Source organism: Gorilla gorilla, chromosome X, assembly GCF_029281585.2.
Source record: "Gorilla gorilla gorilla isolate KB3781 chromosome X, NHGRI_mGorGor1-v2.1_pri, whole genome shotgun sequence".
Classification (NCBI taxonomy): domain Eukaryota; kingdom Metazoa; phylum Chordata; class Mammalia; order Primates; family Hominidae; genus Gorilla; species Gorilla gorilla.
In genome coordinates, this window is record NC_073247.2 from 49,662,990 (window position 1) to 49,686,671 (window position 23,682).

General features: G+C 43.8%; 1 long non-coding RNA gene across 1 annotated transcript; it reads right to left on the reverse strand.

Moving 5' to 3' along the window:
- Positions 1–776: 776 nt before the first annotated feature.
- Positions 777–23,196, reverse strand: LOC109024716 (uncharacterized). Its single transcript, XR_002004214.3, has 4 exons — positions 23,057–23,196; positions 17,604–17,765; positions 3,459–3,717; positions 777–1,984 (listed from the first exon to the last, which is right to left on the reverse strand). It is a non-coding gene; the product is annotated as an uncharacterized lncRNA (long non-coding RNA).
- Positions 23,197–23,682: the final 486 nt, after the last annotated feature.

Sequence of the window (23,682 nt, forward strand, 5' to 3'; positions counted from 1 at the left end):
TTGGAAGCTTCCTGAGGCCTTCCCAGAAGCAGAAGTGCTATGCTTCTTGCACAGCCTGCAGAACTGTGAGCCAATTAAACCTATTTTCTTTATAAATTACCCAGTCTCTGGTATTTCTCTATAGCAATGTGAGAATGGACTAATACAGTGGAGAAGCACAAAGGCTGGGTCTAGAGTGGCAAACAGAATATCCAGTCCAGGAAGTCCCTGAAGTTGGCCAGGCCAGAGGTGGAAGCAGGTGAAGTTACTTTTGAGACCATGGAGTTTGAATAGCCTGAGGCACTCTCTAGTGGCGGTGGTGAGCGATCTGGAGACACCAGGCTGAAATTCCTACTGCTAGAGGATCATTTCTTGGATGCTGAGCTTTTTCTAATGAGTACCTACTTCTGAGAGGGGCAAGACTTTCTTTCCCATCTGCCTTTAACTTCAGTGTAAAATGGAGCATTGATGACAAGTAAGGACAAAGCCTGAATGAATCTTTGAGAAAAAAGGGCCGTGTGGAGAGGGGGCCCCCATATGTCACCATGAAGCCATGTTGGAACTTTGGTAACCACAGGCCAACAGGAGGGGAAGGGAGACAACACAACTCTGGAGACAAAGGGCTAAGAAAATAGAGTGCTGGAAGACATCGGAGAAAAGCTTAGCTTGGGCAGCCAGTGTCAAGGCCTGATATTATCTAGGAATCTGTAGAATTACACAGAAAAAAAAGCCAGCTTCATGAAAACCCCATTGTTATACATACACATGGTTCCTGCAGCCACACATAGGCAGTACATAAAGACAATTCCCCTTTATTAGTCTGGTAGGGCTGATGTAACAAAGTGCCACAAGCTGGGTGGCTTAAACAACAGGTATTTATTGTCTCACAATTTCGGAGGCTAGAAGTCCAAAGTCAAGGTGTCAACTAGGTCACACTCCCTCTGCAGGCACTAGGAAAGGATTTGTTCCCGGTCTTCTCTCTTACCTTCTGGTAGTTCCTTGGCTTTTGGTCACATGATCCCAATCTTCACATGGTGTTCTCCTTGTTTGTGTCTTTCTGTGTCCAAATCTCCACTTTTAATAAGGACACCAGTCATATTGAATTGGGGACCACACTAATGACTTCATCTTAACTTTCATTTGCAAAGACCCTGTTGCCTAATAAGATCACATTTTAAGGAATTGTGGTTTAAGACAAATCTCTTTGGAAAGTCATAATTCAACCTATAAAGCCTCCCAATACTCACATGGAGTTGTTGTGACTCACTCCTCCTAAGGTCAATCTTTGTATGGAGTCCAAGGAGTCTTGGGGATGGCAGCCCCAAGGTTTGTGAGCATTGGCACAGCAATCCTCCCTATGGCTGCAGAGCATAGGGCTGGCATGGAGCCACAGGGAGAGGAGTCCTTCCTGGAGGGCTTTAGGGAATTTTTTACATAGAAAATACAAAATGTAGGCAGAGAGACCCACATTTGAATTTTGGGTATCTAGAAACTACAATAGTGACATGGTCTATTAAGCACTTGAGTCATACCAATGTCTGGACTTGGATTTCCCCTTAGCAGACCCCAAGATGAGGATTTGAGTGCAATCATTTATTTGGGAAGTGGTCCAGGAGGCACCATGAGAAGGTGAAGCAGTGAGAAAGGGAGAGAGGAAAGCCAGTGGAGAGTGAGCAGATGTGTGTATTACCAGCGTGGTCAACTGGGGTTCAGGCCCATGGGAGGCCTCTCAGAGGCTGTATGGATCATGAACATGCCTTGGAGTGGAAGCTGGGACTTTTATTCAACAATTCCCATCTCTCATTGGTGGAGGGTTCCTCCAGGGCCAAAGAACAAGCTCAGGCAGAAAGATGCAGGAAGCCACCAGTAGAATGACAGCTGACTGCAGTTAACCTCCTGAGTGGACCACAGGGATGTGGGAGGGGCGCCAACAGCTTCTGGTGGCCCCATATGTGGCACTTGAACCTCACAACAGAACTTTAAAATAGGTATTCTCATCTTCACTCTGCAAACAAGGAAATGAAGTTTGGGGGGTTAAAATTATCGCAAAAGTCATAATTTAGTAAGTAGCTTACCCAGGATCATAACTCATTTCTATATTATTTTGGGGCCAATATCCTGAAGCATCAAACTTTATGACTTCCCAACTGATCGGTGTTTTGTGCTATCTTACTCTGAAGAGACAGAATTTTTTTTTCTGAGCTGGGTCTTAAACTAATAGTGACTCAAAGTAGAGACACACAGTGACTCTGTAGAAAGGTTACACCCCAATGCCAGCCTTGTGAAGATGAGCTTAGTTCTCTTGAAGTTTCTCTGCATGGTGCCCTGAGATTCATTTTTGAGGATATGTGGATAGGAGGGAGAGACCCCTGCCCAGACCCCCTGTTGAAAGCCTTTCATGGGAGTGTGGCTGGATGTCAGGGCAGAGCCCCACGGCAGCCACATCCAAGTTTCATTTGGCACCCATGTGGTTCCCAGGCTTGCTGCTGCCTTACGTTCCCAGTAGTTCACAAGACCTGGGGCAACAGGGAGACCCTGAAGTGGGGCCGCTTAAGTCTTCCCATCACCTACCGCTACGATGAGATTCTCCCCCGGTTGGCTTGGAGTGACAGTGATAGATTAAATGCACCAATTAAATTAGATCCTATTTTAAAGAGCTTGAGCTGGATTTACTTTTAATTATAGTGCTGTGCTTGCTGATGAGGTATTGTTGAGGACTTAACAATGGTTGATTGTGCATCTGAGTGTTCAGAGAGCAGTTTCTGGGAGAGACTGGGGATGGGTTTCTTCCTAAGGAGCTCCTTGGGATAAGACAGAGGAGGGAGGAGGCAGGTTGAGAAGGAGAGAGGGAGGGGAATATGTCCTATCTCCACTGAGAATCCATCTCTCCTCTTCTTGTTTTCTGCTTTATGAGTCCCATGTTCTTTGGAAACTTAACGAGCCCAGCACAAGGTAGAGAAATGGGCCAGAGGCCATGGAGTCAAGCTGGCTTGGCGCCCCGTAATGCCTCTGCTCCACTTAGCTGAATGTGCTACCTGGGCCCAGGTAACTAACCTGTCCTATCTGAGCCATAGTTTGCTTTTAGTGTTTAATTAATTCATTCAACAGGTATTTCTTGAGCTTCTAGGATGCACTAACATTGTTCAAGGTGATGAGAATAAAGCAGAAGAAAAAACCATAAAAACAAGTATCTGTCCTTGTGGAACGCACATGCTCATGGCTGGGGTCAATGTGCGGGGGCAGAAATAAACAAAGATAACACACAATATCATGTAGTGGGTGACAAATGCTAAGAGAGAAAATGAAGTGGGTTTAAAACATTGTGGGACAAGAGGCTGTATTTTAGACAGTGGTCAGGAAAGGTCTCTCTGAGGATGGCATTTGAGCAAATTCTGGAAGCAAGCGAGGGGCTAATCCATGTGGCCATCTGGGAACAGCATTCTAGGCCAAAAAAAAGAGTAAATACAAAGACCTTGTACCTGGGCTGGTGGAGTCCCAGCTGCCCCCACTAGACCTTCTGCCATGCTAGCAGCCAAGCCGTGTCTGTGACCACTTCTCGCTGCCTTAAGGGAGACAGATTCTCAGACCTTTGTGATAGCCCTTCTGGAGGTTCAGCCACTGGAGGTGCTGACCTACATACAATCTGGCCCAGGAAGGAGTGCAGTGCCCATGTACTGATTAAGTGATGCATGCTCACAGTCCCCATTGAGTATGCTACTTTCAGGACCCAATTCTTTGCTGTAATGAAAAAGAAGAAGGATTCAGAACAAAAACTCATGAGCCAAGTTTACACATAAATAGCTTTACTTGACAAATACTGTGGACCATAAATCTAGATGCTTGGGTTTTGGTCTCTTCTTTGCCTGACATTTGCAAAGTAAGTAAATTTGGGCAAGGTTTTTACCCCTCTGAGCCTCAGTTTTGTGTTCTATAAAATGTAAAAATGAGAACAGTGTACTAGACCTGGATGATATCTTGTAGCTAAGGATAATGTTGGGAGCAAGAGTTTGAGAATCATGGAATCATGGAAAAGGAGATTTAAAAAGGCCTAGGAAGAGGTCAGAGAAGCTCCCAGACTTAGCCTCCAGACATGGGAAAGTTTCCAGAAATCTTTGCTTCAGGCTTGGAAGCAACAGCCCCATCAGTGGCTGGGGTGGCAGAAGAGTTCTTCCCATGACTCAGTTAGTTTCTCCAGAAGCAGAATGAGATAAGAACCCAAGTGAAAATAGTTTATTTTGGAACTAATCCAAAAAAACACTAGTAAAGCGAGTGGAGAAATAAAAGAAGGCATCACCAAGTCAGTTGCCACTGTGGGCAACTGGAACTTAATCCTGCTAGAAACCACTGAAAGTCAGCACAGAATGTGTGCCTCAGAGTTAGCCCACCTGAGGGTGATGAAGCTGGGGTATTTATATACCCAGTCCCGTCTGTCAATGGCTGAGGGTTGCTCTGCAGAATTAGGAGGGATGTTAATCTTTGGTACTTCTGGCTGTCAGCAGCAACAGGTAAAGTATGCTTCTTGTCCTAAGAAAGCCCTGAAGCAAGGGAATAAAGGAATTGCTGGCTGGGAGTTGGGTGGTATTCTTTAAAATATTAGCGGCAAGAAGATATGGGTTGGATTCTGACACCATCTACTACAACCTCCAGAATATGCAACACTGCCCCAGATCAGCCTTGCAGGGAGAAGGCCCTGAGCTTATGCTCCAGACCCACATCATAGTGGGCCACCCCTCGGTTGCAAGTGACAGATCTGCTCCCTGATCCAAGGTCTACACCTGTGTGGTCAGGCCTCTGGCCTTTGGGAAGTATTAGAGACAGGAACCAGGAAAAGGAAACCCATCTAAGAGAGACAAAGCTTAGTGCTCCATGCAGTTCAGTTTGCCATAGAAGCACCATGTGCTCAGCCCCTCAGATAATGGACGATCCTGGCAGGTAGGGATGTTTCTGTGTGACGCCTCCTGCAAGGAATGCTATTCCCTGACTGTCAAGAGAGTAGCTGGCAGTATTGTCATGTCAACCAACAAGAGCCCTCCCAAGGACGCCGCTGGTGACAGAAGAGATGGAACGGAAACGGCCATTGCCAGGAAGTGCACCTCTATGGCAGGTGGCCAGAACCAAGATAGTTAGTTTTCCTTGCTCTTGACATTGTGATTGTGACCCATATTATGCACACACACACTCCCTACTCTAGGCTGGTTGGGCACTGGAAAACACCTGTCATAATGTTGTGCCGACTTGCTGGGTAAGCAGGAACAAGTGGGTGTCTGTGTTTTCCCCTCCATAAAATGATTCAGATGGTACTGGTTCCTTGGCCTCCACCGTGGGAGGCAGCAAGAACTGACGCAATCACGTCTGGGAGGCATTTGGAGCATCTTGAAAGAAAGAGGTTGTCAAGAATTCCTGTTATAAGATCCTAAAGTATTTTTTCTTTTAATTTTAAACCTTATGAGTTTTCAAATTACATTTAAGGTATTTCAAACCAGCAGCTGTTCTGAGAGCTGCTGACCACAAAGTGAAGGTAAAAATAAAATTCGAATTAAGAAGATGTGCTCCTGACTTGTGGCCAGATTCCAGTTTGGATCTTAAAAGCTTCCTCCCTGGCCAGCTTCCTGTGCTGACCCCCAGGGTCACTTAGCTCTGAGCGGCTGTGTATTCTTTGCCATTAGATATTGAAAACAGGAAATGAAGGGGCCTGTCGGGGGATGGTGAAGCTTGAAACAACTTCAGAGAACAAGCTGATGAAGTCATAGATCTTATCTCCTTGCCTTTTCCATGTCGGGTTTCTTTAAAGATAAGGTAGTGAATCAAAATGTGCCGCTTTTTTTTCAAGATGGAAGCAGAGGAGGATTTCTTTAATATCCCCTTCCCTTCCAGTGTTTCCAAAGATAACTAGATGAGAGAAATGCCTCGATCCTGTGCACGTGCATGTAAAATGCGATTACAGGACAATTTCCCCATCTTGGTCCCTGAGGGCTGGGGGAAGAGAGGGAGGAGAGATGACGCTTGGGATGGAGAGGAGGCAGATAGCCATTCAGACTTGTGTTGTTGTGTATGATGATGATGATGTTGATGTTGTTGTTATTGTTGTTTTGTTAAGGCAGTGCTCAAGCTAGAGGTGTCATTGTGGGCCTATGGCCAGTTTATACTGTAGAACTGGATGACCGGCACTGTCAGGGGCTGGAGGGAAAAGAAAAATCTTGTGTATTTGGATGGGACACACCCAGCTAGAATGCCAGTCCTGTGGGCATATTCCTAAGTGCTAGATCCCCAGACTGGGCTGGCTCAGACAGCAGTATTATGTGGAGAGTGGCTGAAAGCACCCCAGGAGGACAAATGTGAGATGGGACCAAGGAGGGAAGGCAGGCATTGGAATTGGACACATAGGTCTGATGGGAGGGTGAAAGGCCATGGGTCATGAGCACAGGCACTGAGAGGAACAGGGAAGGTGGGAGACGGGCGTGGGACAGCTCAAGGGAGCAAAGATCTAGGGTGACTAAGAACACAGGCAGACCTCGAATCTCTTTGGGACTAGCAGACTTCAGTTCAAATCTGACTGCCACAGGGATGTGATTCAAGCCTCAGTTTTATTTTCCATAAAACTGGTCAATATCTCTATCATGGGATTGTTATGGAGAGAAAACAAGGTCACCTTTTTTTTTTTTTTAAACATGCTTGAGGCTGTGACTGTGCAGGGTGCTGTAAGGATGTATGTATGTAGTTCCACAAATTTGGTGCTCGGGGAGGAGCAGCCCGCCAGGTTAAAGGGAATACGCAAAAGTAGATGCTAAGCTTATTTATGAAACAGCTTCTTTGGCCTTTTGGTGAACCTAGAGAACAATTTACTTCTGGCAAGGCAAAACTGTGATGAGAAAAAGATTCTGGGCTTTGTGAGCTGTTTGGGGCAGCTCCCTGGGAAAGGAGGCCCCTTGACTCTCTTGAGCAGTAGACACCTGGCCTTGGCCCTGCCCTACCCTGCCAAGGGTGATAAATGTGGGTCAGGCCCTACAGAGGTCAGGCTTCTTCTCTCTTGAGGCAGTTAGGGAAGAGGAACTTGCAGGAAATGAAGTAAGAAGGGCTCTATGGGGTTAAAGGGACTGGGGAGGCATGGCAGGCAAAACACAGAGGGGATTGGGGATGGGAGAGTTTATACAGTGCACGACCTACACAGCTATATAGAGGAGCCCAGGAGTGGGGATGTGAGAATAAACAGAATTAAGTAGAGCAGAGAAAGGCAACAGGCAGGGCAGCAGAGAGAACACAGGGGACGGCTGTTCCAGGTTTGATTTCATGTGCAGTCCAAAGAGAACTGAAAGGCTGTTGCCTTTGTTGTTCTTTCTTCTGCTGAATAGCCTATCATAAATGAAAAAGCACAATCCACGGGCTATCTGCTTGTCCCAAAAGAAGGAAAAGAGAAGATGAGTTAGTATCCCCAGGAGAGGTACTCATCAAACAAGTTTGCTGTCCCCTCCCCACTTCTCTCCATCCCCCACCCTGCATGGGGATGAAGGAAAGGTGAGAATGCTCCTTTCTTTTTCTGGAGCTACAAGAAGAGATTCTCTCTTCTACTGGATGGTAAAGGGCAAATACAGGAGGCTCTGCTACTCCTGGGCTACCTACAACCCCCACAGGAAGGCCTGTGAGCACTTCAGCATACATACGGTGGGTCGAGTGCCTCTGAACTACATTGTACTGTGCTGGTTGCAGAGCAAGGCCCAGAATGGGGTGAGGGCATGGCTAGGAAGCCTGGTAGAAGAAATCTTTACCTAAGAACCCGTTGTACCATGAGAGAGATCATGGCAGCCCAGGGTTGGAGGTTCTTAGGGAGTTGTTTCATTAAGCTCTTAGGCAGTGGCTCTGACATGAAAGAAAGGTGCCCATCCTGGCACCAAGTATCTGTCAATAGGCACTTTTTTTTTCTTTTTGGTAAAGATGGAGGTCTCAATATGTTGCTCAGGCTGGTCTCGGACTCCTGGCCCCATGCCATCCTCCTGTCTCACCCAAAGTGCTGGGATTACAGGCATGAGCCACCGCACCTGGCCAATAAGCATTTGTTCAACGAACGAATGGATGCTGGATGAGAGCAGAGGGGTAGCTAGGAGCACAGCACAGTGAGTGTGCCACCCTGTAACAGTGAGTAACTGACCTAAGAAGGAAGAATGTGGGGCCCCTGATGGATACAAGGCTCTGACTTTGGAGAGATGGAGAACTGAGCCGAGAGGAGCAAGCTATGCACGAGATGAGTGGATGAAGGACAGTCACATCTGAACAGGAACTGAGGAAGGGGGCTAGGGCAGGCTCACATAGGACCATCCTGTTGCGGCCAAGGAGAGAACTTCAAGCCAGAGTTCCAGAAATTTCACTGAGGTAACCAGAGCCAGTGACTATTCTTGGTACTGTTACTGGGGCCTTTTCTTATTCACACTCCAGCATGATGGGGGGAAAAAATAGATTATTTGAGAAACTCAGTTTATTCAGTTTCCTCAGTCTGAGGTATGTCTTTTTTTAATGTTCAACTTACTTTGATTAGAACTCCCCATCTTGCAATGTCTCTTCTCTAGCACCTGCTGCTACCCTTCCTTCTCTCTCTGCATCCCATAATGAGTCCAAGTGCTGCCAGAGTACACTTGCTCAAGGAGTCAAAAAAATTGAGAAAATCTTTTCCAGCCATGGTCTCATTATCATCATTCACCAAATGGTCCCTGTGTTCCTAGGAAACATGTTCCAGAATCTTAACAGAAGCTTGTTTTTGAACAGCCAGACTGGAAGCAGCCCAATATACATCAAAAAGGGCATGGATAGACGGATCAGCATATATTCATACAATGAAGTACTACACAGCAAGGAAAATGAACAGCAACATGGATGGATCTCACAAATGTAATATTGAGCAAAAGAAGCCAGATACAAGAGTCCAGATCACATAAGTTCATTTACGTGTCTATTTCAAAAGCAGGCAAGAGGAAGGTGTGGTGTTAGAAATTAAGATGTGTACAGTGGAAGAAATGGGCGTAATAAGAAGAGGGCATGAAGGAGGCTTCTAGGGTGCTTGTTTTGCTTTATGTCTTGACCCAGGTGGTGCTTGACACAGATGGGGCTTGTGTGGTCATTAAGTGAGCTTCTGCATATGTGTGTTTTAATTCATAATAAAAAAGTTTAAAGTCCATAACGCCATCACCCAGGAAACAGGGAAATGCTGGTGGTACACAGTCTAAGTCCAACTTTGTTCCACGCTGTGGAACTAGGCATGCAACTCCAAGGTTTACACTTGTCTGTGGTAGTCCCAGACCACAGTAGAACTGGGCTCCTGGGTTTTCTTTTGTTTCTAAACATCTGTTTTCTAGATGCCCTCCTAGGCAACTTTCCAAGGACACACCAGCTCAGCAATGCACCCTCTCTTTCCTCTTCATGCATGAACACCAGGCTTCTTGCTTGGCAACATCATGCTCCTCAGTCCCTCAGGGATGGTCTAAAACCCCCAGAAAGAAGGTGTCAAGATTACTATCCCATTTTTCTTACAAGATCTCTTGCTCCTATGTACATTTGCCCTAACCTTCCCTAGAAAATATCAAGTTCCTCCTCCCTGAGCTTCATGGAGGGACAGTCTTTGACAAGCCTTCTCCATAGCGAGGGTTCTACTTGCCTTATACCCACAAAACAAAAACGTCCAGCATCAGTGATGGGCTCTTCATAAACAGAATCGTCTGCTCCTTGGGGGGTTGAGGTCTCTTCTGCTAGATATGAGGCAGCCTTTAACTCTTAATGATTTGCTTAACTGCTTCCTTGGTTCCTGACCATGTAACTGCCCACTTTTGCTGTTCATAAGACTGACTATTTCTACAACAAAGATAATCTCTTTTGTCTCTGTATGTCCACTTGTAGCACAGTGGTAACCCTGGCAAGACCCATCCTTATCCAACAAAGCCCCGCCCAACCAACAGTGTTGATTGAAAGAATAAGTGAATAATGAGCCAATTAACAATCACCTCCATAGCCTGGCTGGTCAGGATTTCAAGGGATGTGACTGGAGTGGAAAGCTACCTTTTTGTTAAAAAACCTGGAGAGGAGGTGAAGGGGAAGGACAGAGGGAGAAAAAGGAAGAGAGGGAAAGGGAGGCTAAGGAGGGGAAAGGGAAAGGAAGGTCAAAGGTAGAGGGAGAGAAAGAGGAAGAGAGGAAGAAAGAGAAGGGAGGGGAGAGGTTGGGGAAAGTGCAGGGGGCAAAGGAAGGACAGAGGGAGGGGAAGGGAGAGGAAAAGGAAGAAAAGAGGAGGAGAAGGAGGAGGAGAAGAAAAGGAAAAGGAGAAAGAGAATGAAGCTCTTGGTAAGAGCCAGGAAAAGTCATTTAGTTAAGCAAGAGCATCCAGTTCATGGGCTTCCAGGATGGTTAGCCTTAAGCCAAAGACCCATGTTGAACCAGCAAGAATGCAAAACCTTTGTAGCAAGCCAATTTCTCTTAGCCAGGGAGGCATGCCTCCACGTAGAGGAGCATGGCCACATAAGTACAAGGAGATTTGTCATCCAATTGAAAAGTGTTGTAATCCAAGTAATTTATTTCCAAAGTTAGGAGGACTTCAAGTTCAGCCTAATATCATCAACTCACAAAACACACTCCCTTATCACACACACTCATACCTGCTTTCTCAGACCATATAAAAATAGGGCCTGCAGGCCTCAGCTTCCTTTCTCCGTCTGTCCACTCCTCACCATACCACAATTCTCCTTTCACAACCCTAGGTTCTCAAGTATTTCCTAGATGATCAGTGGGAGGCCTGTGCCCCTTTCCTTGATGTGAATCTCTTTACTCACCTCCTACCAACAGCCTCCTTTCATCCAGGAATTGGTAAGAACATGACTGGTGAATCCATTTGTAGAAATGCAGTTGCTCATTGTATTAGTTAAAGTAAAGCCAGAACGAGCCTAACACAATGGAAGTGTTTTTTGTTTGTTTGTTTGTTTGTTTGTTTGTTTGTTTGTTTGTTTTTTCAGGTAAAGTACACTTGGTGGAAGAAGCAGGGACTTTTCTTCACACAGTCACTGAGGTGTTCAAACCTATGGAGAGCTCTGCCTCTCTGACAGTAGAAATTCTAATTCCATTAGTTCAGGGTGGGATGTGTGCACAGAATTTTGTTTCAAGTATCCCGGTGTCTCTCTTGGGCAGCCAGGGCTGAGAATCTCCTCCTGTCTTCCAACACCATTGTGGGCATCAATATCCAACCCCCAGATATGGGAAATGGAAGAAACACATCAAAGGACCATGTGGGAAATACAGATAGTTTTTGACTTACAGTGGTTCAACTTACTATGATTAGGCTTACAATTTTATGACTTTACAATGGTGTGAAAGTGATACGCACTCAGTAGAAATTATAATTCAAGTATCCAAACAACAATTCTCTTTGTCACTTTCAGTACAGTGTTCAGTAAATTACATGAGATATTTAACATTTTATTATAAAACATGCTTTGTATTGGATAATTTTGCCCAATCATAGGCAAACGTGTTCTGAGCACGTTTAAGGTAGGCTATGAGGTTGTGTAGGTTGGGTGCATTAAATGCATTTTCAACTTATAATATTTTCCAATTACAGTGAGTTTTTCACAGCATAACGCCATCATAAGTCAAGGAGCATCTGTATTTATGGATCGGACCAGGAAGTAATATACATCACTTCTGTCTACATGTAATGGGCCAGAAGTCAGTCACATGGCCACACTTTACCCCAAGGACCACTGGGAAACATAGTCCAGTTGAGTACCCAGGAACAAAGAAAAATGTTTTTGAGGGACATCTAGCTAGTCTCCACATATCCAAGATTATTGCTGTCTCTGAAATATGATCTTAAATTTAGAGAATACATCTCAGTTTTGTTTGTTTTGTATGACAAAAATGATATGGAGACTGAGGGAGTTATGAGTTCTAGAAGTTCCTGGGGGAGTTAATGGCGTGGCGCTCTATTGACATAGTCTGACTTGGAGATTGTGAATGATGCAATGTTCATTAACCTTTGGGCTGATCCAGGGATGTAGCCACAGAACTAATGGCTGTTGGAGGGGGTTATGGTGAGGACTGGGGAGACAAGAGTCCTCTAGAAAATAATGTGAGAGTCAAGGCTGTGAATGGCAGAACAGAACCTGGGGGAGCAGGGAGAAACAACTGGAAGAGAGAAGAGGAGAACGGCCGTAGCCTCAAAAATGGGTAAAACCATATACACTGTGGAATACTATGCAGCCATAAAAAGGATGAGTTCATGTCCTTTGCAGGGACATGGATGAAGCTGAAAACCATCATTCTCGGCAAACTATCACAAGGACAGAAAACCAAACACTGCATGTTCTCACTCATAGGTGGGAATTGAACAGTGAGTACACTTGGGCACAGGGCAGGGAACACCACACACCGGGGCCTATCGGGGGGTGGGGGGCTGGGGGAGGGATAGCATTAGGAGAAATACCTAATGTAAATGAGGAGTTGATGGGTGCAGCATACCAACATGGCACATGTATACCTATGTATCAAACCTGCACATTGTGCACATGTACCCTAGAACTTAAAGTTAAAAAAAAAATGGATGAAACACAGCCCTTGTCTTTAGGAATTCATAAACTCTAGGGAAATAACAGGTGTGTGCCCAGGTCCTCATAGTGGAATGCTAACTGAATGGATGAATGGGTCTAATGCACAGCCTGGTCTTTCAGGCCAACAGTTTTTCAAAGTTATTGTGCCACTGAGACTTTTGAGAGTGAATAAGGTTGCTAACTAGATAAGGTACTGAAGTAACAGAAATAAACTGGCACTGTCCCAGGAAAACTGGACAAAATAGTCACCCCATTCATGGAAGTCCTATCAATCCATACACCGTGGGCATTCCCTCCAGGGCCCACCCTCTGAAAAAGGTGGACATGATTTGAGGCTTGTGGGACTTTCTTGCAAACATATGTGCTCCATAAAGCTGAGAAGCTGCAGATGTCCTTGCAATAAAAATCCATAAACTAACACCTTTTCCTCAGCAACTAAGAGGTTCTGAACACCTACTCACTGCTTAAGCTCTTCTTTTATCATTTATGATCATTTCCCAAACATCTCCTTCTCAAGCCTTCACAGAAGTCGGTTGAATCTGAAACTCTTAGCAGGTCCCTGAACCACACAGCTAAAAAATTACATGCCATGCACATCTGCAGTGAGGAACGTGAGGCTTTCTAGGGGAGATTTATTGCCTCCCTTCCCTCCACCTCTTGGAAGGTTTCTGGATGCTGTTCCTTGTGTATAGCATGTGCCTCCGGCTTATCACTACAGTAAGTATAAAAGCAATTAATTTTTCCCCCTTTTGGAAAGCGGAAGTTTTAACCGCACTTGAATACCATTTGCATTTCTGATTTCTATCAAGTTCACACTTCCAGCAAAGAGAGTCCTGCTGATATAATTTTTTTATTGCATATTCTCTAGTAGGAAGCTGCTTCTTTTGCCTCTAAAGCAGAAGACATGTACACATTGGGAGGTGCTCATCTCTTGACCTCTTCTTCAGGTTAAATCACCTTATTGGTATTAGGGAGGTGAGGACAGGTGTGGAAACTTGGAGCAGGGCCCTCCTGCATTTTTATATAGATGCTCACATATGCTGAGCTTGTGAAAATTAGTTGCCCGATTTGAGTGAGGTGGGCAGGTTTCAAAAGCCATGTCTTTGTACCTGGTTGTAATTTGCTCATACATTCAGAGAAATTTTATTAAGACATACCAGATTTATTTCTTGCTTTTTTTCACTGGTTTATATCCTTTTACGCTGTTCTGCTTCTACATCATTATTTAGACTTACAGAATGTTTAGGTTATGAGGGGCCCAAGGAACCATGTGATCTGCTGATCTTCTCATGTTATAAGTGAGGAGACTATGGTAGATTGAATAAATGGTCCTGATGCTTCTTCACCCCAACCTGCAGTCACATCATGGTCATGGCATATCATGGGTGGAGCATACTTTCTACCTCTTGATTTGGGGCCAACTGACTTGCTTTGGCCAGTGGAGTGGGACTTATGCTAGTTCTAAGCCTAGGCCTTAAGAGGTCTCACATATTTCCACTTCCTCCTGATACCTCTGCTGTTGCAGAGAACATGCCTGTTGTCTCAGTCCATTTGTACTGCTATAACAGAATACCTCAGAAATTTATTTCTTTCATAGTTCTGGAGGCTGGAAGTCCAAGATCAAGGCACTGACACCTGGGTGAGGGCCTTCTTGCTGCTTCTTCATGTGGCAGAAGGTGGGAGGGCAAGACAGATGAACTCTGTGCCCTCACACGGCAGAAGAGCAGAAGAGAGTGAACCCACTCCTACAAGCATTATCAGCATTAATTCATTCATGAGGGCAGAGCCTTCATAATCTAAACACCTTCCAAGAGGCCCCACCTCCCAACACTGTTGCATTGGAGATTAAATTTCAAACACATGAATTTTGGAGGAGACAAAACCATTCAAACCATAGCAGCTGTCTAGCCCACTAGCATGTGGAGCAGAGTTAGCCCAGCCAAGCCCCAGTCCTGTGATATGAAGCAGAACCACTACAGTCTGAAGCATTGCTGCTAAGCTGAGCCCAGACTAGATTGGCCAAACCCCAGCCGACCCGCAGATCTGTGATACTAATTGTTATTGTTGTATGCTACTAAGACTGTGGGTATTTTTACATGCAATAGCTAACCAATACAGACACTGAAGTTCAGAGGGGAAAGGTGGCCCTGTCATTGTCACACAGCTGGCTTGTGTCAAAGGCAAGATTAGAACCCATGCCCTCTGCTCTTAGCCCTGTAGGAGTTACCCCAGGATTTTCACACACATGTGAAAGATGCTGTTTGGTCGTAGGTCTTGCAGCTTTTGGAAAATGCAGTTTGTAACAAATCGTTGAGAGAAAACAGATGAAACTTTACATGGCTCCAGGGATTAATAATGTAACAGGGATTGTTCCACTTCTGGTTTGAAGTGAATCTGAACTGGCTGTTCCACCCTGTCTCCTCCTCGTCTCTGACAGCTGTGGAGCTCCCCAGGAGGAAGGGTTTAATGGCTTGGGAGCTGCTCCAAATAGCATCTGCAAGAACCAGATCTTGAGCAGCCCTGGAGACCAACAATGACTGGAGCTGAGATTTGGCCCTTTTCTAGGCAAGCAGGAAGCCCAAGCCCCAACCTCAGCACTCCCAGACCCAGGCCAGCTATGTGAGAAACACAAGGAAGACCCTAGAAAGATAAGCTGTCCTCACATCCCAACTCTTTCCCTAAAAATGTTGAAATCCCATGTTTAGAACTTTATTTCCTTATGCTCATTAGCCCTGAGATGCTAGTATGTGATGGCATGCACTTAGAGAAGAAGAGAAGTCACACTTGCTCTTATATTAGCCATTTATACCTCCCTGCAAATAATGATCCCACCCCATTTTCCAGGAGTTACCACCTACTGATCTGTCTCACCTTGGCCTGCAGAGAAGAAATACTGGTCATAATTAGAGTGGCTGGCAGAACTTCTGTGTATTACATTTTCTTACCAGTGGCTGCATAGCTGCTTGCTTCCTGGCATAACTCTGGAGCTTTTATCATACTAAAGGATTCTTTCTTTTCACCATCTTTAAAGCACTCTGTCTTGATACGGGCTTTGGCTCCAGGTGGAGGGTGGGTATGAGAAATGGGGAAAAGAAAATCTCAGGATTCCATATAATTATATGTCTGATATTCTATCAATATCTTCCTCCATTCTATGTTATAAGTTCAAGGAAGGGAGAGATTACATCTCTCTCATTCTCTCGTATACCTAGTTCATATCACAGTACCAGGCACATAAGGAGCATCAGTAAATATTATACAAGTGAATGAATGAATGCTTGAACAAATGAACACAGCTGTTCTGGTGATAACCCACAGATGACATCTTTGCACACCCAGCCTGCCACAGTTCAGCATGTCAGACCTGGGCCTGTGGGCCCTTTGGCATCTGGTTGAGGCCCCTCTGCTGCTCCCTATGGCACCATGCCACACTAAGCTTGTCTCAACACATCAGTCACTGCTGAGCTGACATCTCTATCAAACAGGCCTCTCATGACTAGAGGATACAGGGAAGAGGATGGAAACTGTGGCAGCCGGGGCAAGTGATCAAACTCTGCTGCCCAGTCCCAACCCTGAATCCGCTGCCAGGAGATGGTGAGCTGGCAGCATCTGCTGCTGTCTGGGACCAAGGCTGTTCATCTAGTGCCTGGTGCCAGCTGGGCAGCAGAGCAAAGTCACCATGCATAGAGGAGTCCAGACTGGCAGGTGCCACCAACTGCCTATGAAAAGGAGGAGAGTCTGACAGGAAGTGTCTGATGAGGTGTTCATGTGACCTTTATCCTCACTCACTGCCATGAGAGGTTATCCTCACTCATGCCTGAGTTCAGTTCAGAGGGAGCAAGAGAAAAAAAAAATCCTGTTTTCCCCTGCGTGCTTCTAATTTCTCTAGTCCACGTATACTGCTTAAGTGTGGGTTACCCTGAAAGCAGACTCTAAGATAAGGAATGGGTGCAGGCAGTTTATTTGGGAGATGATCCCACAAAGCATGGATGAGGGAGCAGGGAAGGGAGGAAAGCCAGTTTAGTGTGTGCTAATGAGCTGTGGATGCTTGCCGGAGATCGGTCCTGCTGAGAATCCTCTGAGAAACCAGGTGGAGTACACCTCAGGGAATGGGAGGCTGGGTATTTATCCAACAACTTCCTGCACCCCATTGCTTGAGGATTGACCTCTGGGACATTAACTCCCTTACATTTCCAAAGTCGTGCCTGTGCTGAGCTAAGAAGACTCCCAGGGTGCTGGAACAAATCATCAGGCAGAGAAGCTGAGAGGTACAGGTCCTTGCAGAGGGAGAGCTGTAGTGTGCTCTAGAATTGTCCACCTCAACTGCAATGAAGTCAGGTAGGTCTAGACAGTATGGGTGGGCTATCACCAGGGTCTGCATATTTTGCTTACAAATGTTCTAGAGCTAGAAAACATGGGTCCCAGGCCTCTTCCATGTAGCTGAGAGGTCTTAGCCAAGTAAGCTCCCCCTCAGCCTTGACTATTCCATCCAGAAATACATATATATTGGATTTTGTCCATCTAACTTTGAGGGACTGTTATGGGAACCAAATTAAATCAGAGAATCAAATATGAATTATTTCATTAACATAAAATCCTCTTCCTTTAATTAACTTACCCAAAAAGCTATATTGTTCACCTGTCAGTAGGTTAAATATGAAGGGTTTCCAAGGATATGAGTTGTCAAAGATACTTTAAAAAACTGAGGGTAAAATTCAGTTTCAGATAAGAATGTGTCAATGAGTCAATCTGCAGTGGGTTCCAGATATTCCTCTGTATACATTTGGCCACATGGAAAGGAAGACTGTCATTACCTCATTCAAAAAATTCTTCCCAGATTTGGCTAGCCCTGCTTCAGCTTGAGTTATTATCCTCCCCTTCATGCAATCTCCTTCCCCACAAATTCTCCTGTTTCTCAGGGTGATGCTAAGAACTTCTCTGCCTCCTCGGTTCCCCATTATATTAGTTGAGGCAATGCTGACTGTTATAACTTATGAACATCCACAAACTCAAGGGCTTATGACAACAAAAATTGTTTTACTATCACTCACATGACAATCCAGCCTGGGTGATCCTAGTTGGGCAGAGCCCCTCCATACAATGATCCAAGAACCCAAGCGCTTTCCATCTTGTGGCTTTGCCATCTTGAACACAAGGCTCTCAAACTTGCCATCTTCCATACAAGGCTCTCAAAGTTGCTTTGAAGTTGTGCTCTATTTGCAGCCAATTGGAGAGGGAAAAAAAATGGAAGATGGAATGGAAGGTTTTCAACAATCCAAGTCTGGAAGTATTGCACGTCACCACTTGCACCCATGTTCCTTCGGCCTGAACTCAGTTAACATGGCCAAAACTAACCGCAAGAGAAGCTGAGAATTATGGTCTACCCGAGTGCCCAGAAGGAAGAGAAAATGGCTTCAGTGGTCAGATAACAATTGCCAACATAGCTTTGATATTTATCTGATCAAAAAAGAGCTAGATCAGGTGGGAGTTCAGCAGACCAGGAGTCATTGCCAGGAAGCGAGTCAAGTCCAGGGAAGTCAGATGAGGCAAGTGATGAGAGCCAAGCAGAGGTCATGGTTGAAGAAGCCAGCACTGTAGCTTTATCTTACCCATTGGTGCCTATATACCCACCAACTTACCACCCAGAAATGCTTAATTTTCCTCAAAACACTACAAACTTCCAGGTCTTTGCTCTTATTTCTTCTCCTGACTGGAGCCTCTTTCAACTTCATCTAGCTGATCAATCATATGATAGCTCCAAGGAACCATATTAATGCACTTACTTCTGGCATTAATGCCCTTCTGTAATCTCCCCTTGAATCTGGGCTGGTCTCCTATGATTACCTTTAAGTGACACTTGAATAGCTACAGGCCTAATATTTAAGAAGACTTGGCAGCTTTTGTTTTTCTGTTCTTGGGAGCCTGATTCACTGTCTAAGAAATCTAGCTCCCTCTGTAAGAGAAAACACGTGAAAAAAACTATGTGGACAGAGGCCCAAGACTACTTGGAGAGAAAGAAAATTTCAGCTGAATTCAGCCATCAGCCAAACTGCCTGCTGAATTCAATCATAAAAGTGATTACCAGCAAAGCTAGCAGAAGAGTCACCTAGCTGATCCCAGCCCAGATTGCAGAATCACGAGCAAAATAAAACGTTGTTTGAAGATAAGTACTGGAGTGGTTTTAGGCAGCACTGGATACCTGCTGGATACCTGGTGCAATGTCTATCAAGTTTCATGCCAGCCTCTGCCTCTTCTTAGATGCATTTTCCTTATTTCTCTCTCTACTTTCTCTAACACTTCCCTCTTAGCATGGTTAAGAATCTGACTTTTTAGATGCACTTCCACAGAATCCTACACACATATCTCTTCTACCGTTTCTCACTCAGTATCATATAATTTATTTTCTTGTCCCTCTACCTTTAAGGGCTGTGCACTTTTTGAAAACTGGAACCAAATCTTATTCCTTTCTGTGTTGTTTGTGCCTAATACAGTGTCTTCTCAGACAAGTAGGTGCTCAAAAGTGATTCTTAAATAATAAATCATTGTTTCTTAATTTGATCATGAACTTGAATATAAGTGGTGTCTAAGAGAAAGAGAGACCAAGGGAATAAGAAGGTGTGCCTTCAACCCAAAAATTCATAAAGGAAATTCAGAACAGGTCCGTGTGAGAGAATTGTGCTGGATAACTGGACTCACTTTTCTCAAACTCCAGTTGAACCACTTTCTATTTGGGTATATTGGAAAGCTAAAAACTACATATTGGGAGAAAAACGAATCCTTACACACTGTTGGTGGAAATGTAAATTAGTACAGTATTATGGAAAACAGTATGGAGGTTCCTCAAAAAATTAAAACTAAAATTGCCATATGATCCAGCAATCCCACTGCTGGGTATATATCCAAAGGAAATGAAATCAGTATATCAAAGAGATGTCTGCATTTCCATGTTCATTGCAGTGCTATTCACAATAGCCATATATGGAATCAGCCCAAGTGTCCAACAACAGATGAATGGATAAAGGAAATGTGGTATGTATTCACAATGGAATACTATTCAGTCATAAAAAAAAGGATAAAATTGTCATTTTCGACAATGTGAATGGATGAACCTGGAAGCCATATGTTAAGTGAAATAAACCAGGCACAGAAAAACAATACACGATCTCACTTATACAAACAATCTTAAAATTTTTTGATCTCATAGAAACAGTGAATAGAACAGTGGTTACCAGAGATTGAAGACTATGGGGGAAGAGGGGATAGGAAGAGGCTGATCAATGGGTAAAAAGATGCATCTAGAAAGAAAGAATAAGTGCTAGTGTCCTATTATACAGTAGGGTGACTATAGTCAACAATAAGGTATTGTATATCTCAAAATAGGTAGAAGAGCAGTTTTATATGTTTCCACCACAAAGAAATGATAAATGTTTGAGGTAATGGATATGCTAATTGTTCTGATTTGCTCATTACAAGATGCATACATTTATCAAAACATCACACAATACCCCATAAATTTGTACAATTATTATGTGTCAATTAAAAATGTAAAACAAAATAAATCATATTTTTAACATTACTTTAGAACTAGAGTTCTGCCCATTTGATATAATTCTGAGAGATTTGGAAGGTGAAAGGGAGGTGTAGGTCATCTTTCCAAGGCAATTCAGGTGGCCAAGTAGGCTCTGGCCACATGAATCCTGTCAGTAACGGGACACCATAGTCTGCTGTGTGGTCAGCAGCTTTATGGATGCAGGTGGCTGTGGAGGCAGTGAGAGTAAGTTTCCTGACATCTGGGTTATAGCTGTATGGAAAAAGTGCTGCAGGGCATGGGACACTGGAAAATACCATTGGCTTTGGTCCAATGATTGCTGACAGGCCTGGTGGTCAAGAGCAAGAGAAGATTCCAATAATTGGGAGGCATTATTTCCTCATGTGCCAAGGATACCCAATCAGAGGATGTCTCTGGGAGCTTCCTGAGAACAGGGACCACATGGCTGAAATCCAACATTTTGATTCAACATACCATCTGGAGGAGCTGGGCAATATGAATACAAGATCAGCATTGGGGGCAGGGAGATTCTGTATCTTGTCTAGAGTCTGTGAAAAGAATCCAAGCTAAAACTCAAAAGATGGGGTACTGTGGGGTGAGTCTCAACACCATACAGTCAACCACATTTTATAACATGGTGTTGATAAGGCTCTGAGTGAGGCAATGTTGATTTGTCAATGATGTATATTTTCCCAGAGGCCAGAACATAAATTAAAATTTACTCTACTTTCCTGACAAAAGAAAATTTTAAAACACTGAACCCTTCCTGCAAGGGACATCTCTATGTAAATGATGGAAACAAGATCGCATAAAGGTTTGGAGCAAGGACTTTCACATCAAGAAGACCCGGGTTTGAGTCTCAACTCTATCACTTTCCTGTTGTTTAATGTAAAATGAGTTAATTATCCTCACTGAGGCCCTATTTTTTAGTTTGAAAACCCTCATATGTTGCTGTGATGATTAAATTAAATGTTGCCTTTGAAAGCACATAACACAATGCCTGGCAAACAGTAAGTGCTTAAAAAATGATGGCCACTAACCCAGTGGATTGTGAGAAATAATCAAAAGCCAGTCTAGGGTAATTTACTCACATGGAATCTATTGTTAGCATTTGAAAATTCTTTGAATGATAAAAAAGAGACATAAAATTAAGATATTACTTATAAATATACTTATATTCATAATATAATACTAAATAGAAAAAATGACATTTTCTGTAACTGACAATGATAACATATTCATTTTAATATTTAATTATTAAAGGTTTACAATATGCCAAGTGTTGTGAAGCACCTTATATGCACTAAATTATTTAATATTCTGAAAAATCCTATAAGTTAGATACTGTTATTACTCTCATCTTACAGATGAGGAAACTCAGGGCACAGAAAGACTAAGGAACTTACCCAAGGTCACACAGCTAGTAGGGTGCTGAGTTCAGATTTATCCCCAGCTGCTCTAACTAATCAGCAATTAACCACTACCATAAAATGCCTCTCATTTGCAGAATATTTTAGGAGAGTTGCAAGATCAGAACTTATTTGTAAGCAGGAATTGTTCTGTTATTAAAAAACTTACAACAGAGACTAGAAAAAGAAATATATTGCTCATGTGAGTAAATATTTACATACACCAAAATATTTATGTTCATATATGTGAGTACTGCTTTCCGCAGGGGGAGAGGAAAACGTGTAAATATTTACTCACTGGAAATAGCTGACAAGTAGTTAGGAAATAAGAATATTTATACTGTACATTGGTTTTGTGCTGTCAAATTGTTTCATCTGGAGTCTACGCACTAATTCCCAAATTGGACATGCAATACAAGAATCCTGAAATTGTTAATTCAGAGCTCCATTTGGAGTTACCTAACTTGGTTGTGAGACTAATTTCAAAACAAAGTTAATTCTGATTTTTCTAAATCATATTTTCTAAAAATGTACACTGCTTTTTAAGATGTCCTGATTCTTTCTAGGAGAAATTATCCTTAGGCTAAAAATCAAAGGCCCTGTCTTTATGCCCTGAGCCCCATGCTGTGGGTTCTTGCTAGGAGACATACTCTGGGGACCACTCCTGGGCCAATAGTTAGAAGTGGTTGGGAAGCAGGTCAAATAGTTAATAGGCCAGACAATGGCCCAGATTGGTAGTGACTCCCAGACAGCCAAAGATAGAAAAATTTTCAAATAAAAAAATTACATAAGTAGTTGGGATTTTGAGAGATATTATAATGAAATAGAATTCAAATAAATGAATAAATATATATTATGGACCTAGTGTACTGGCTTTGGATTGACACTTTCACATGCCACTGTGTTTAGTCCTTACTGCAGCCGATAACTTTTGTATCAGTTGGATAACCTTTAACTGCAAATAACAAAAAATCTCAGTGCAACTGATTCAAACAAAGGATTTACTCCCTCATGTAATAAGGAGGTCTAAAATGTGGATGCTCTAGGATTGGTTAATTCAGTGATTCACCTCAGTCATCTAGGTCTTATGCTCTTTCCATCTTTCCCTCTGCATTCTTGGTATATTATTTTGTCCTTGGCAAAATCGCCTTATGGTCGCAAGACGGCTGCTGGAGTTCTGGAATTCATTTTCAGATATTATAAGGTGTAATAGAAAACGTAGAGTTTTTATCTCGATACATCTCTCTTTATCATTCAAATCTTTCCCAGAAGCCTTCCAAAGCCTTCCCCTCCCAGAGCACTGGCCAGAATTAAATTACACACCCATGAGTAACCAATCACTACCAAAGGGAGTGGGACCATTATACTTAACTTAGGCGAATCATTTCTTGTAAATTTGAGAATTAGGGCATAGACTCCAGTTCTCTGGCTCGTGAGGCCAGGACTACAGCCTGCTTCCTTTGAAGCATGTGGCCTCACTGAACAAGGAGGATTCCTGAATGACATTGAGGTTTTGTAAAAAAGGATAAAGAAGGTAAAAAGTTACCCGGTAGGCAACAGGGTCCACTGCATCCCATTTGAAACGTGGGGAAAACGAAGCTCAGAGAGGTTGTGACGTGCATTTAATAAATGCTACAGCTGCAATCCAAATCCAGAGTCTTTTTCTGTCAATACCATGGCTGCCTTAAGTATCTCCAACTGCTGGTGCTTTTATGTTACTGGAACAGTTGGGTGCGTGGGCACAACTGATGTTTTCCACTGAGCTCCCTTCTCTATTTCCTGTCTAGACGATTGTGAAAGGGCTGCTTGTGTGAATTTAATTCACTCATAGGCATTACCCACCTGCCACGGGCTACAAACCTCATTCCTCCCTCCTTCTCCAGCAATATTGTCAAGAGGCCACATTTGCCCTAGCTTGGAGATCTGCCCAGAGGAGCATCTCTGGACCTAGGCGGCAAGAGTGAAAAGCCAGGGAAAGGACTATGGCTCCTTGGCCAGCACTATTTTTGCTGCAGGTGCCTGAGCTTGTCCCACACTCTGTCTCCACCATGCTTAGATTCTGGCTTCCCAGTGCTCAGTTCCTCCAGCTTGGGTTGTATATTGCCTGTCATCCAGCTCCCTGCCCCTCCGGCCCCTGCAAAATATATGCTCCTCTTTCCTTATGATGATGTC